Source organism: Myodes glareolus, chromosome 8 (assembly GCF_982192425.1).
Source record: "Myodes glareolus chromosome 8, mMyoGla1.1, whole genome shotgun sequence".
Lineage (NCBI taxonomy): Eukaryota > Metazoa > Chordata > Mammalia > Rodentia > Cricetidae > Myodes > Myodes glareolus.
Window position 1 is genome coordinate 70,249,579 of NC_142033.1, and position 13,642 is coordinate 70,263,220.

General features: G+C 52.2%; 1 protein-coding gene across 2 annotated transcripts in view; it reads left to right on the top strand.

Annotated features, from left to right (window-relative positions):
• Nucleotides 1–4,361: 4,361 nt before the first annotated feature.
• Sh3tc1 (SH3 domain and tetratricopeptide repeats 1) overlaps nucleotides 4,362–13,642 on the top strand; it is a 44,477-nt gene continuing 35,196 nt past the window's right edge. Inside the window, exons 1-2 of one of the 2 annotated variants that reach the window (XM_087909097.1) lie at nucleotides 4,404–4,484; nucleotides 9,134–9,279. The gene's annotated coding sequence lies outside the window, so the exon portion shown is untranslated. Of the gene's footprint in view, nucleotides 4,485–9,133; nucleotides 9,280–13,642 lie in introns of both variants that reach the window. The other variant, XM_087909095.1, reaches the window with a different exon arrangement.

Here is a 13,642-nt window from a genome sequence, read left to right on the forward strand (position 1 = left end):
CCTGTGAATGACAGACAGACTACAGCCTCCAGCGCTTATCTAAACCTAACCAGCTTGACCACTACCCATGGAGCGGAAGTATTCATGAGGGTCTGTTGGAGAGGGGGTGGGCAGATTTTATTGTTGCAGGAATAGTTGAATGACAGTGCAGTTTAAAGCAGAAACACTGGGTACTGCATCACACCTTTGTAGTCTATGTGTTTAGGAGGCAGAGGAAGAGGCAGGAAGCTTCCTTGAGCCTAGGAGTTCAAGGCTAATCCAGACAGCATAATGATACTCTGTCTCTAAAAGCGAGACAGGGAAAAACTCTTTCAAGAAAACAAAACAGAACCTTGCATGTACACTTTTACTCTCAGTACTTGGGGGGCTGAGATCAGGTCTACTGGTTTAAACAGTGAGTTAGAAACTAGGCAGGGTTGTGTAGACTGTCTCAGTGAAGCCAAAGAGAGAAGGGCTCACTGTATGCTGGATTGTGGGCTCCCATATACTATTTGTAATCCTTCACTGACCCTGTATCCTGTCCCCTTTGCACACAGGTGAGCAAATAGCAGGCCCAAGGGAGGAAACTTCCAGGCCACATGGCTATGAGTGATGGCACTGGCATCCAGCAGCCAGGACCACCACACGCTGCAGGGACACAGTAAAAAAAAGCTGCTCTGCCAGGTCATCTGGATTCTGGAATGTTCTAGACAGCAATGCCTTTTGTCAAAGCTGTGGCCTGCCCACACATCTTGCAGGATCTGTGCTTGCTCATTCCTGCTTCCTTCCAAGAAACTGCTTTTACAGTTTCTTAAATGGGACACTGCTTCAGATCCAGTAGTGACTTTGACCACTGCTATCCCGGACAGGGGTGCCCACACAGCCCCTCAGCGCCCAAGGTCAGGAGCAGAGGCATGGGTCAGCAGGCCTAAGGGAAGGGAGCCACCATTCACTGCAAATTGCAATGAGCCCTGCCCCCTCACTCTCCTGTTTCTTGCCCCACCTAACCTGTGGCCCGGCTTCCTGGGTCACACAAGTGGCATTTAGGAGTGGTTGTATGACCATGACCGGAGGAAGTCTCCTGATCCCTCACAGCCTGCCCCCCTCACCTAGTCCTGGGTGAGATAAATAACAACACAAAGTTGGGGAGCTGTGAGGCCTTGACAGACAGCTCCTTAGAGACAGGGCTGCAGTCTTCACAAGGAGGGCTTGATTGACTGATGGGTGGTGTCAGGGCAGCCTAGGACTTCCTGAGAAGCTAGACTAGAAAAAGCAGAAATCCAGCAGGCCACAGGCAGGGGACAAGAAAACAGGCCTGACCCACCTCAGTCGGGCCCTTACTGAGGTGAGGGCCCTTACTGAGGTCACATAGTCCAAACGCAGTGCCAGGAACACACACGAGATGAGAACTGGTGTTGGGAGAGGCGGCCTGAAGTTAGGCCTCTGGCTGAGACTCCGTTCTTGCTTCACTAGCAGCCTGTCTCCATCCTGAGACCTCTATCAAGGCCACTCTGTGTGTGTGTGGCACACACACACACACACACACACACACACACACACACAGGGTGAGGAGGTCAGAGGACAACTTGAAGGGGTCAGTTCTCAGCAGAAAGGGTCTGAGCCTTGTCCCCGATCCCTTTTAGCCTAGTGCCTGTTTGTCTTCCAGGTTTCCACCTGGAAGAAGTGGCAAGCCAGGACAGGATCATCCTCTTTAGACGGGGACACTAAACACTAAATCTGAGCAGCACGGATGTTCCTTAGAGAAGCAGATGTTGTCCCGAGTAGAGATGGAGAAACAGAGGTGGCTGGGGGAGGAACTTTTGTATAGCCATAAAGGACATAAGTGGCTCTTGGGATCAGTAATGCAGGAGTTTACAATATAGGCAGGGGAGGGGGATCCACCTCAGGTTGGTGGCATCTGAAAATCTGTCCTCAGGAGCAGCATGAACAATTGGGGTGTCCTGACCAGCACTTTGAGGGTAAAAACTGGACAAGAAAAAAGGGAGCTTTGCTTTACTGTTTTTTGTTTGTTTATGTATTTGTTTGTTTGTTTGTTTGTTTAAGACAAGGTCTGTCTGCGCAGCCCTACCTGTCCTGAAGAAGACCAGGCTGGCCTTGAACTCATAGAAATCCACCTGCCAGGACAAAGGTGTGTGCCTCCACTCCAGCTCTTGGCTCCAGACATCCAATATGTTCTTTAAAGGCTAAGACATTGGCTTTAGGACTTGCGTAATGGATCCATGTTTTAAATGAAGTCAGGCTCCACAGAGCCGGTCCTCTTCGGCGGATTGTGTTGGGGTTCCATGCACTTCCTGTGAATTCTGAGCTCAGACAAGTTAGCCTGAAGGAGGTAAGTGCGGTGCAAGGCTGCTGTCAGAAGCTCATAGGCAGAACCGGAGAAGGGGCAGCTCATGGTGTGCCCCCTAAGGTGTGTCTCTTGGCACACAGTGGCCTGGGGACAAGGTAGGGAACCACTACCTGATGCTGCCACAATCTGGAAGGTAAAGAGGGCACCTGCTAGTGCCAGGAGTTCAGAGGGTTCTGGCAGAAGCTTACTTAGAGAGCTTTAGGCCGTCTCTCCCACTATACTCAACTAAACTGTAAGAGGTACCTGTCGCCTGCCATGGAGCTGGGAGGGAAGGTGTGGGCCCTGTGAGGGGACCAGTCAGGTCAGGGAGGCAGAGCACTGAGCCTCTAAGTGTAAATGAGCCTCCTGGTCCTGCCCTTCGGGGTTGGGGGAGCCATGGGAGCCGTTTGCTCTGTTGCAGTCCCCGCACCCCCATTTGGGACCTTCCAGGATGACATTCCCTCATAGCAATTCCACTGCTCAAGTCAATCTGTGAGCCTGGAAAAGGGACAGCTTTGCAAAGCTTGTTGATCAGGGGACACCCAGACTGAAGGCACAAGGGAGGCACCCAGCAAGGCGCCTGGTAACACAAGCCTTTGGAGAGGTGGGGGAGCAGGTTGGACTAACCTTTTCTAAGGCCCCAGGCCTGGCCACTCTGCTAATGATAATGCACTCCAGGGCCACCAGTTCCTACCAGACAGTGTCACTAGGGGCAGAGGGGGAGGGAATGATCTCCCAGTCACACAGGTTCTGCCATACCTGTCTACGCGAGGTGTCAGCCAGCAGCAGCCCTGCCTGGGTGGTGACAGATAGGTGTGAGAGAGGTCACCAGTGTGCACTGCAGAGCTGGAGAGCTCATGGCAAGGGCTGGCAGGATCCCAGGGCCTGGAGCAGCCTTGGAACCACAGGCATGCACACACAGAATAGAGCAGGGAAGAAGGCAAGGCCTGGACAGAGGAACAGTGCCAGGGTCCCCTGAGGACATGGTATCGTCAAGGAACAGAGATTTGAGAGCAGATCCCATGTACATCCTAAAAAATGCAAAGAGAGTTGCCACACAGCTAGAATCCCATTGGTTCAGGGGTCCATTTGCACAGGTAAGAATGAGTGGCCAGCTCCTGACAAACCCTCGGCCTGGCTGGCGTCGGTGTTTCCTGCCTCCCTGCTGAGTTGGCTCTGTCCCCCGCCCCCCCCCCCACCAGTACAAACAACAGTAAATAGAGTGTCAGAATCCCGCAGGATGACTGATAAAAAAACACAGGGGTGGGGGTTGTGTGCAAGCTCGTGCACGCCCACGCGTGCACGGAGGCCAAATCCTCTGCGTTACTATCTCATCCTTTGCTCCCGCGCTGAAATTCCATGGGTTCATTCAGAACGGGAAGAAAGGGAAGCCCAGAAAGGTTGAAACACACACATTCTTGGCGTCATCCAGTCGGTCAGGAGACAGCAGCCTCACCTTGGCAGCTAGGGGGCCCTGGCGGGCAGGGTTACAGCCACCTGTTGATAGCAGGAGTAATATTTAGGGCGGGGAATTCGCAGACCTGGCTGACGAGGATCATTTAGCAGCTCTTAAAAAGAACCCAAATTTGTCACCCTCACAAAGCAAGTGTAGGGGCCAGGTCCTAACTTTAGGGACATCCACATTTGGGAATAGTTTCTCTAGACACCACCTGGAAGACCTGCCCATCTTTGCTGTCGCTTCCATGGCTGTACACGGGGCCTGGAGGCATAGAGTAAATGCTCTCCCAGTGTGGCTAACTCCAGTCAGTCATCCCACCGGGTGAGAGTGAGCGAGCCGTGAGCATCCTAGCACAGCCTTTCCTCTGCGAGCTGTCCTAATGCCCTGCCACTGCTCTCTGTAGTCTGGGCTCCTCTCACACCCCCCAAAGCCTGGGCAGAGCTCCTAAACTGCTCCTCCGCCCTGCAGGGGAATGCTGACCAAGAGCTGACGACTGATAAGGAGGAGGAAGGTCAAAAGGAGGCTGGCCCTTTCCCAGCAGGGCGGGCCCAGCCGACTGATGACTCAGGTTGTCTGATTGGAGCCCAGTGGCCTGGGCAGGGCCTCCTGAGGACTGAGACAGTCATCCCGTGCAGGTGAGGGACCTGGAGGCTCCCTAGCCACCCCTTCCTCCTTGGCAGCGTCTGCTCTCCAGGCAGGGTAAGTTCTAGACAGTTCTGCTGGGTCTGCCCCCCATGGGGGGGGGGAGGTCTACAATCTGCTCACCTGTGGGCTATAGAGGGGGTGCTGGGGTGGCCAGCACTTGAACAGGTCTGGTCTGGAGCAGCAAGGACAGGTTCCAGGTGGCTGTGGTCAAGGAGAGGGACCCTGGTGTCCTCCAGTCTGAAAAGTGTGTGGAACTGGGCCCTGTCAGGGCTGATGTCAGGTCTGAAGAGGAGGGCGTGGTCTCCCCACACTACTCAGAGCCAGACTGGATTCAGTGCCTTGTGGAGTAGTGAAGTCCCCGCGGTCTCAGGGCCACACGTGTTGGATGAGTGTCTTAGGGCAACTCCACTCCTCTGAGCATCATCTCCTCATTTATCCACTGAGGCTGTACTGCTGGGTGCCCAGAGCAGTGTCTGCATGTGGCCAGTGACCATAGTTGCTACTGTACATTACCAGGCACCCTGTAGACAAGCAGGAGTCCTGCAGGGTCTGGGATCTGACGGCAGGCTACTGACCGCCTTTTAGTGTTTCCCACTTGCTGGACACCAACACGAAAGGTCAGGAATTCTGTGCTTTTTTCCCAAACTCCTCTGTTCTCAACCCAGCACAGGCCTCTCCTCCCAGGGGCTAAAGCTCCTGCCAGCTACCAGCCGCTGGGAACAGTAGGGCTCTGACATCCTCCCATCCCCCTCCCCTCTTAGGTCAGGACTGACGGGTGGTAACTGAGTGAGTCTGTTGGCCTTTGGATTTTAAGGCTACCCCAGCCTGGTGAGTGTCTGAACTTTGTACTGAAGCTGAGAAGGCCAGCTCAGGCCCTAGAGAAAGGGGTAGGTCTCCTGAGAATCTGTTTGTCCCTGGGTGCCATAAACCCTGGAATGTCTCCTTGCCCCCCAGGGTGCCTTTGTAACCCGTGCACACATTGGAGCCTGACTCTAGCCAAACTTGGTTCATGGTGAAGGGTGTGTCTCTGCCCTCCAGGCACCCAGCAGGGCCGAGGCTCACAATTCCACAGATCTGGAACAAGATGCCATTTCAAAAGACTGCCTCAGTTTCCCTGGTGCTTCGGGATAGTAGGAGAATCCTCGTTTCTGTAGTTAGCAGCGTGAGGTGGTGTGGCCCAAAATCTTGTGCAGGCGCTGAGGTAGGAGGACTGGGGTGTGACCTTCAGCAGGATCCCATCCACTGTGCCCATCTCTGAGCCTCAGCCATTTGTTCTCCAAAAGTGTCTAGCCTTGTCCTCTGGAGGGGAGTTATAGACTTCAGTATAAGGAACATGTCAGACGCAGGCAATGTGAGAGTCCTGAACAGTCCTCTGTCCCCTGCTGTTGGTGTAGGGTGATGCAGGGATGTTATCATTTCTACAGTAGTGAAAAATGCAAGGTCCAAAAGCAGCTGGTGTGGGGAAGGCTTTCTTCAGCTTACAGTTTGTAGGGAAGCCAAGGCAGGAACCTGGAAGCCGAAACTGCAGCAGAGGCCATGGAGGAGTGCTGCTTTATCCTTTGTTTGTTTCAAGACAGGCTCTCATCATGTAGCTCTGACTGTCCTGGGACTCACTATGTAGACCAGGTTGGCCCCAAACTTAGAGATCCACCTGCCTCTGCCTCCCAAGTGCTGGAATTAAAATGTGTATGCCTAGCCAGTTTGCTTTCTTACATATCCTTGGACCACCTGCCAAAACCATCCACATCAATCATTTATCAAGAAAATGGCCCACAGAGGAACCTGCAGGCCAATCTTAGAGAGGCAGTTTCTCCATTGAGATTCCTTCTTCCCAGCTGGCCCTAGCTTATGCTAGACAAACAAGTAACCAACACAAGGGGTTATCCACTCAGGATCTAGTGCAGATGTTAATATGACTGGAGGCCTCTCCACATTCAAATCCCTGAATGTATTATTTCCAAGGACCCCCCCTCCTTCAGTTTTAATAAGATCCACCATGCATTTGTAACCCATGGAATTATTTTTGTTTGTTTGTTTGTTTGTTTTGCCTACATGTCTTAGAGTGTCCCCCTATCCCCCTGATTGTGTCTCCACTGAGGTCTGCTCTTTGTGCTGTGCTGGTCAGTGTCTCCTGAGAACACCAGGGTGCCACACCCATCTTCACAATGTCATCAGATGGTTTCACTCCAAAGTCCCCTGAACTCCCATGTGACACCCTCTCTGCAGGCCCCATGCATCCTAAGTACCTGGTCTCTTTTCCCATGCAGAGGAACGGAGTGGGCTCCAGTGCCCAGGTGGTATGTGGCTGCTCCTGCCTTGCTTCCTGCCCGCTGTGTCTCCAGAGCATACCTCGTGGGCATGCAGGGGAAGCCCTGGCTCTTTATCATTGCACTTGCTATGCAGTGTGGGAGGAAGTGCGACTTATCTGACACCAGGCTATTTCCAAGGCTCTGGGTGTTGTAAACAGCTGGGTTGGTTGGCACCTGTCCCCACACCGGAGGCAGCAATCTGAACAGGAGTATCCAGGAATGAGGCCGCTGGCCAAAGGTGACAGCTATTGTGATTGCAAGTGTTGGTGACCTAGTGGTGCTCTGATCTTGGCTACCTGCCAAGGATGTGGTGACGGATGTCAGTGCTGCTGATCTAACCTTGGCAGTGACAAAGGGGGCCTTGTCGGGGGCCAGTCAACATCTTGTCAAGTTTTAAGGTAATAGATAGGAATGGGGAAGTCAGCCCTCTTTTGACTACCATTGCTTAAATGTAGGTGTCTGGTGAGGTCTGTTACCCAACTGTTTCTCGTCCCCACTGTTGTCCCCTCAGGGGTAAAGGAGGACTGGGACCGCCACTGCAGATGTGTCTCACCGTGGCGTGTGCTTGCCTCCACCTCCCTCCTCTGTCAGGTCCACTTGGGACTCGTCCACCTTGAGTCTCACGCTGCCCAGCACTCTACACCCATGCAGCCTCCAAGACCTGCTCAAGAATCACCAAACTGAGTTCTAAAAGTCTTCCCTGACTGCAGAGCAGAGTGAATGCCCCCATGTGTCCCCCTACCCCGTTCTGCATACACAGTAGGATTTGCCTGGGTTTGTGGGATTGGGTGATGGGTTCCCAGGACCCTGCTGTTGGTACTAACCCTGTCCCCTTGCTTTTCTGGTCATGAGTCTGTATGATAGGGTTGCTCTGGTCCCCTCTAAACTGTCCTGGGGAGGTCACCATGTATGGTACACTTAGGGAGTAATTGCCAGGTTTCTTGCAGTCGGGGTAGGAGAGTAACATGTTTGTGGAATGCACTGGGTGGTCTGTGTCGTCCCCCTACCCACCCCGTTTACCTACTGTCTGTGAGAGTTTGAATGTATTTGGCTCACAGACGCTCACAGGGAGTGGAGGAGGCTGGATAACACAGACCTTTAATTCAGACCTTGAAGCTGGAGGGCACACCTTTAATCTTGGCTACACCTCTGTTAGAAGTGTGTCACTGTAGGGTTGGGCTTTGAGGTCTTTTTCTTCCCTCAGTATGACAGTCAACTTCCTGATGTCTGCAAGATGCAGCCCTCCCGGCTCCAGCACCTTGTCTGCCTCCACACAGCCATGCTCCCCTTCATGATCATAATGGACTGAGCCTCTGAACTGTAAGCAAACTACTCTCAACTAAATGTTTTCTTTAAAAGAGTTGCTGTGGCCAATGGCATCTCTTCGCAGCAATAGTAAACCCAAGACACTGTCTCAATAACCTTTCTACTGCTGTTAAAAGACATCACGACCAAGGCAAATTCCCAATGAAAGCATTTAACTGGGGCTTGCTTCCAGTATCAGAGGATAAATCAGTGACAATCGTGGCAGGGAACCTGGGGGCAAAGAGGCAGGCGTGGCACTAGAGCGGTAGCTGAGAGACCTTACGTACTGATCCACGGCAGGGGCAGCTTGACACAGGCCTTGGTGTGGGCTTTTGAAACCTAAAAGGCCCCGCACCGAGGACACACCTCCTCCAAGGCCACATACCTCCTAATCCTTCCTAAACAGTCCACCCACTGGGAACCAAACATTGAAATATATACCTATGGTCAGGCAGTGGTGGTGCACACCTTTAAACCCAGCACTCGGTAGGCAGAGGCAGGCAGATCTCTGAATTGGAGGCCAGTCTGGACTTCAGAGTGAGTTCCAGGACAGCCAGGACACACATAGAAACCCTGTCTCCAAAACCAACCAAACAAACAAAAACAAAACAAAAAATCAAATATATAAGCCTATAGAAGCCATACTCATTCAAAGCACCACGCTTAGCTAGATTTAGGGCCATGATCTTATACCTTGTGTATTAGTCGGGGTTCTCTAGAGGAACAGAACTGATAGAATGAATATAAATTTTGTCAACATATAAAGAGAATTTATTAGAATGCTTTACCATCTGTAGTTCAGCTACTTCAACAATGTCTGGAGGTAGTTTTTCAGTCCACGAGGCTGGATGTCTCAAGTGGTCTTCAGTATATGCTGGAATCCTAAAGAACTAGGCTCCGAATCCGATGAGGGAATGGGCTTGCCAAAGTGAGCGAGAGCAGACAAAGGGAGCAAGCTTCCTTCTTCCACATCCTTTACAGAGGCTGCCAGCAGAAGGTGTGGCCCACATGAAAGGTGGGTCTTCCCAGATTAAAAATAAATCTTCCCACTTCAAGTACTTTAATTAAGAAAAGAAAAATCCTTCACAGGCATGCTTGGCCACCTGGGTTTTAGCTCATTGTGGATGTGGCAAGCTGACAGCCAAGAACAGACATCACGTGTTGAGCTGTCCCCCACCTGCTGCTTCATTTTCTTGCTCAAATTGTTCTAGCTGCATCCACTGGGACCTTTTCAAGTGAGTACCAGTGTCCTCTTGGCATAGTCATATCACAGTGGGCACCTGTTGAGCCACCAATCATTCATTCACCCATCTATCTGTCTATCTATCTATCTATCTATCTATCTATCTATCTATCTATCTATCTATCTATCTATTTATCTATCTATCTATCGGTCTGTCCGCCTATCGGCCTATCTGTTTATCTACCTATCTGTGGTTGATTCATCAGTCCATCAGTCCACCAATTGTATTCTCTGACCTCTTGGCACCTCCAGCCACTCCATGACCGTATGGAAATGCATTCAGTCACATTTCCTGAGCCACAGCTGTCTGGGCACCCCACCGCCAGGCCATTTCCAGCCATCTACAGCCAAGATTTAGTCACTGGCCTGTTGCCTGCCTTGTCCCAGCGCTGGGGGTGGAGCTGTTTTATTTGTCTGGCCCCGATGGCTACCATTGCCACTTGACCGTGAACTCTTGTGGGTGGCTCCGCCACAACTCTGATGCTCAGCACTGGTCCGTCTCTACTCATACCCTGCTGAAATATCATGAGAGTAGAGATAACGGTTTCCTTTGTGCCCCTGCTTCTTCATACCTAGCAGGTGCTGAGCCAGGCAGACCTGGAGGCTGAATTTGAGGTAGCTATCCAGAGGACTCATCTGAGCTGTCGACTCTAGAACCTGCTCTTCCTCAGTCACCTCTGAGGAGAGTAGTGTATGGGGGTGAACAGTGGGAGATAGGTGTCTGTCTCCAGGTTGTCTTTTGTGTACGAATAGTACGAATAGAGGCGAAGGGCACGCCCCTTCCTTTAGCAGATGAGAAGAGACCCCACAGTACACACCTGGCTTGGCCTCAAAGTAGTGATCCCTCTGGTCACTCCTCCATTACATCACTTGGGAAACATCACAGCTGGACTCCAGGGTTGTGAAGGGTGCAGGTGTGGCTGTCACCTTGGGGCTTCCTGCTCAGAGCAGGCAGGGAGGGCTTGCCTGCGGATGCCCCTCTGTCTCTCCAGGGCCATCCATGATGTTCCACAGTAAGCAATCCCCTCCCACTTAGCTGGCACCAGAGCAGGACCTAAGGAGGACTGGGCACGTGCAGTTTGCTTGGTTGGAGAGATCAGGAAGGGGGCCTTTGGCATCCACAGCTGATGTTGAGCCTATAGCTGAAGCAAAGGTAGCTTGGGGTGTGTGGCGTGGCAGGCACACCGGCAGCACTTGAGGCTTGGCTAGGAGTGAAGAATGGAAAGTGGCTGAGAGAGCAAGTGTGTCTGTTTGTGCCTCCGTAACAACCAAAGTGACCTCAGAGCCACTGCCCCCATTTTAAGCCTGTGCCTGACACTGGGGGGCAGGGGGCAGGTCTGCAGAAATCCCTGCCTCAAGTCCTCCTGCCCACCTTAGAGGGCAGTAATATGACCTGGGGACCTCAGTTTCCGGAAAGAGGTCTTAGCCAATATAACTTTGTTTCTCACAGAGGTGCATGGGAAGTGTGCGCTTAGACTGGTTGATGTTTGCATAAGCCGTTGCCAGGATCATCCCAAGAATAACTGGGCTCTAGGCAATGTCAGTAAGTCCAGGCAAGGCCTGTACCCAAAGTCGGGAGCACAAGGGCTCTAGGAAGAGAGAACTCATGGGGTTTGGGGCCTAGTATCCTGGCATGTCATTTATGAACTGGGACAAGACTTTCCTAAACTTTCTGGTAAAGTGGCAGCCATGAAGTGCCCACATGGTGCCAGTCTAGAACTTTCTATTCAGGACCCAGACTGTCTGAAGATCTGACCCCTTCCAGCTCTGTGACCTTATCCTGTGAGATCTCCACTCTTCGCTGTTGAGGGACAAGCTGCTGGAGTTTTGTTGGCTGCCAGCCTGGATGGGGACATGGTCCTAGCATGGTAACCTAGACACCCAGTGAGAAGAAGGGCTCTCTGTGGCTAGTTTCTTTCCTGTGCACTGGTCTCCCTATGTGGAGTGCTAGGCCCCATACCCTTCTTCTGACTGCCTTGCCCCAGATGGAGAGCAGTTCAGGGGAGTCCCTGAGACCTGGCCGACTGAGGCTCACTCAAGGGAGAGAAGTGATTGTGGACTTTGTAAGCTGCAGTGTCAGAGACTTCCCAGGCTGGAGGGTGATGCTGGACACCACTGGCTGGTGTCACATCACTGGACACCACTGGCCGGTATGACTACCCTAAGTCTGGCACATCTCCTTTGCCGGGAGCAGGTGCCTTTGGGCAGTCAGAGGCAAGGGAACTGATTCTGACTTCCTGTGAGCCTCCTCCTGGGTGACCTGTCTGTCTATTCATCTGGCCTGAGTGGCCCTCAATTATCTGAGATCCCATTTCTCTCTTCCTTTGTTTTGCAAAGAGCAGCTCTCACGATCCAGGGCTGGAGAGCCTTTTTACTCAGGGCTGGCTCCAGTGACCAGAGCCAACAATAGCAACAGATCAGCACCTGCGGGGCAGACAGGGTTCTAGGCCTACCCATGTGTGCACACAGCAGCTACCCTCCAGCCCCAGACTTGTGCTGCCCCAGTTAGTATTGTACAAGCAGGGAGTGCACGTGGAGGGACAGCTTGTGCAGAGGATGCCACCCAGCAAGGACACTCAACACCCACCAGCTTGCCTCTCAGGGTAGGTGGGGGTCAGGGATGAGTTTGCCTTAGAGGTGTGGTTGGGGTCATTCTGTTGAGGTACAGGACACTGCGGAGACACAAACTGGTTTCAGGGCTGGCAGCTTTGACACGGGGAGAATAAGGCTAGGGTGCACCCCCAAGGCTGTACTCGTGTGTAGACAGGGCTGATCTCTAAGAATTAGCCTGGAAATGAAAATACATTGAAATCCCTCTTTCCTGTGCAAGGGGCCGAGGGTGGCTCTCTTCACAAGCCTCGGTTTCCCCGTGTGCAATCCTGAAGGATGTCAATTGCTGCCTTGTCACCCAAAAGTCTTCATTTAGAACCACTGCCCACGAGAAAACAGAGGGTTTACTGTCCTCTGTGTGACTGCGTCCACTCCTCTTAGAGTAGAGAAAGTTTGCATTGCTGTATTCTACGCAAATCACCTGCTGAACCATCTCTTAGCCCCATCTCATATCCTAACAGGAATTCCCCACACATTGAGCCTTTCTTTGCATGCTCAGTCTGTCACAGGGGCCTAAGTGAGCTTAGGTATCCAGGCCAGCATGACCCTCTCTGCCTCGAGGCCTCAACAGAGCGGTCTACAGACCACACTCACAGGCCAGACCTGGTCCCCTGCTGTGAAAAGTGGTGGTGGAGGATGGTCATGCCTATCCTTGGCTACTTCTCTAATGCCCCATTATGATGGCAGAGTTATACCAGACCCGATGGTCAGCAAAGCTAAACACATTTCTTCTCTGGGCCTTAAAGTATGCTTGTCTTCATGTTCTATAAAGATCTTTAAGGTTCTGCTGGAGGCCTCTGCTCTACTGAGCTCAACATTTTTATAGTCTGTTACAGATTAACCTCAGGGCAGGGCGGCTAGCCTCTCCTAGCTGCCCATGTTAGGGTGTGAGTTGCTTCCAGAGGCTTAGTCCTCTGGGATATGCTTAGACTTAAGTGGTTTTCAGAGCTCACCTGTCCCCTTGGAGACCCCTCACAATAATACATCTTTGCCTAGTTTCCCTCCAGAGTTTGGCTTAGAATCTTCCACTTCCAGGAAGTCCTGCTTCTGTTGTCCACCTTGTCTGCCCTCCAAGGCCTTCTCATCACTGTCCAAGTCAGTCATGGCATCCTGGTGTCAGAGTTCATACAGTGGACCACCACAGTTTTGGGGCTTCAAGCCACAGCTGGATCCTGGTGGGCAGATGTGGACTCTTCCACAGGTAGGGTCTGGAGCAGAAGATCCTTGCAATGGCACCCTTGTCTCCAAAGAAGCCTTTGAGTGTGTCACACAAAGGGACACTATGCAGAGGAGGTGGAATTAGCCTCAGAGTATGTTTGGGGAGAACAAGGATGTGGGGTGAGAGGGCCAGGAACTTTTTTTTGTCCCCATTATGGTATAATGGCACCATGGCCTCCCAGGGATGGCTCTTCCCCTTGTCTTAGATGCATCCTACTCTTGCATTTAATAGTCACAGGACAGTCCAAAATAGTAGCTGTGCCCATGACTTCATTCAATGTGTGCCTCATTGGCCTGGGTGGACAGGGAAAGCCTGCCTCAGAAGGCGAGCTTCTCTCGGCGAGTCCTCCTTGAGGAGGATAGCATACCTTCCATGTGGCTCCATCTGTGACTTCCCCTCCTGGGGCAGGTGAGGAAATGAGAGGAGCTGGGACAAGAGGTGGGGCGGGGTGAGAAGTGGTCACGGGTCACTCTTGCGCCTAATGCATCTCAGGAGCACCCAGGAAGTTATGTGATGAAGAGGGACA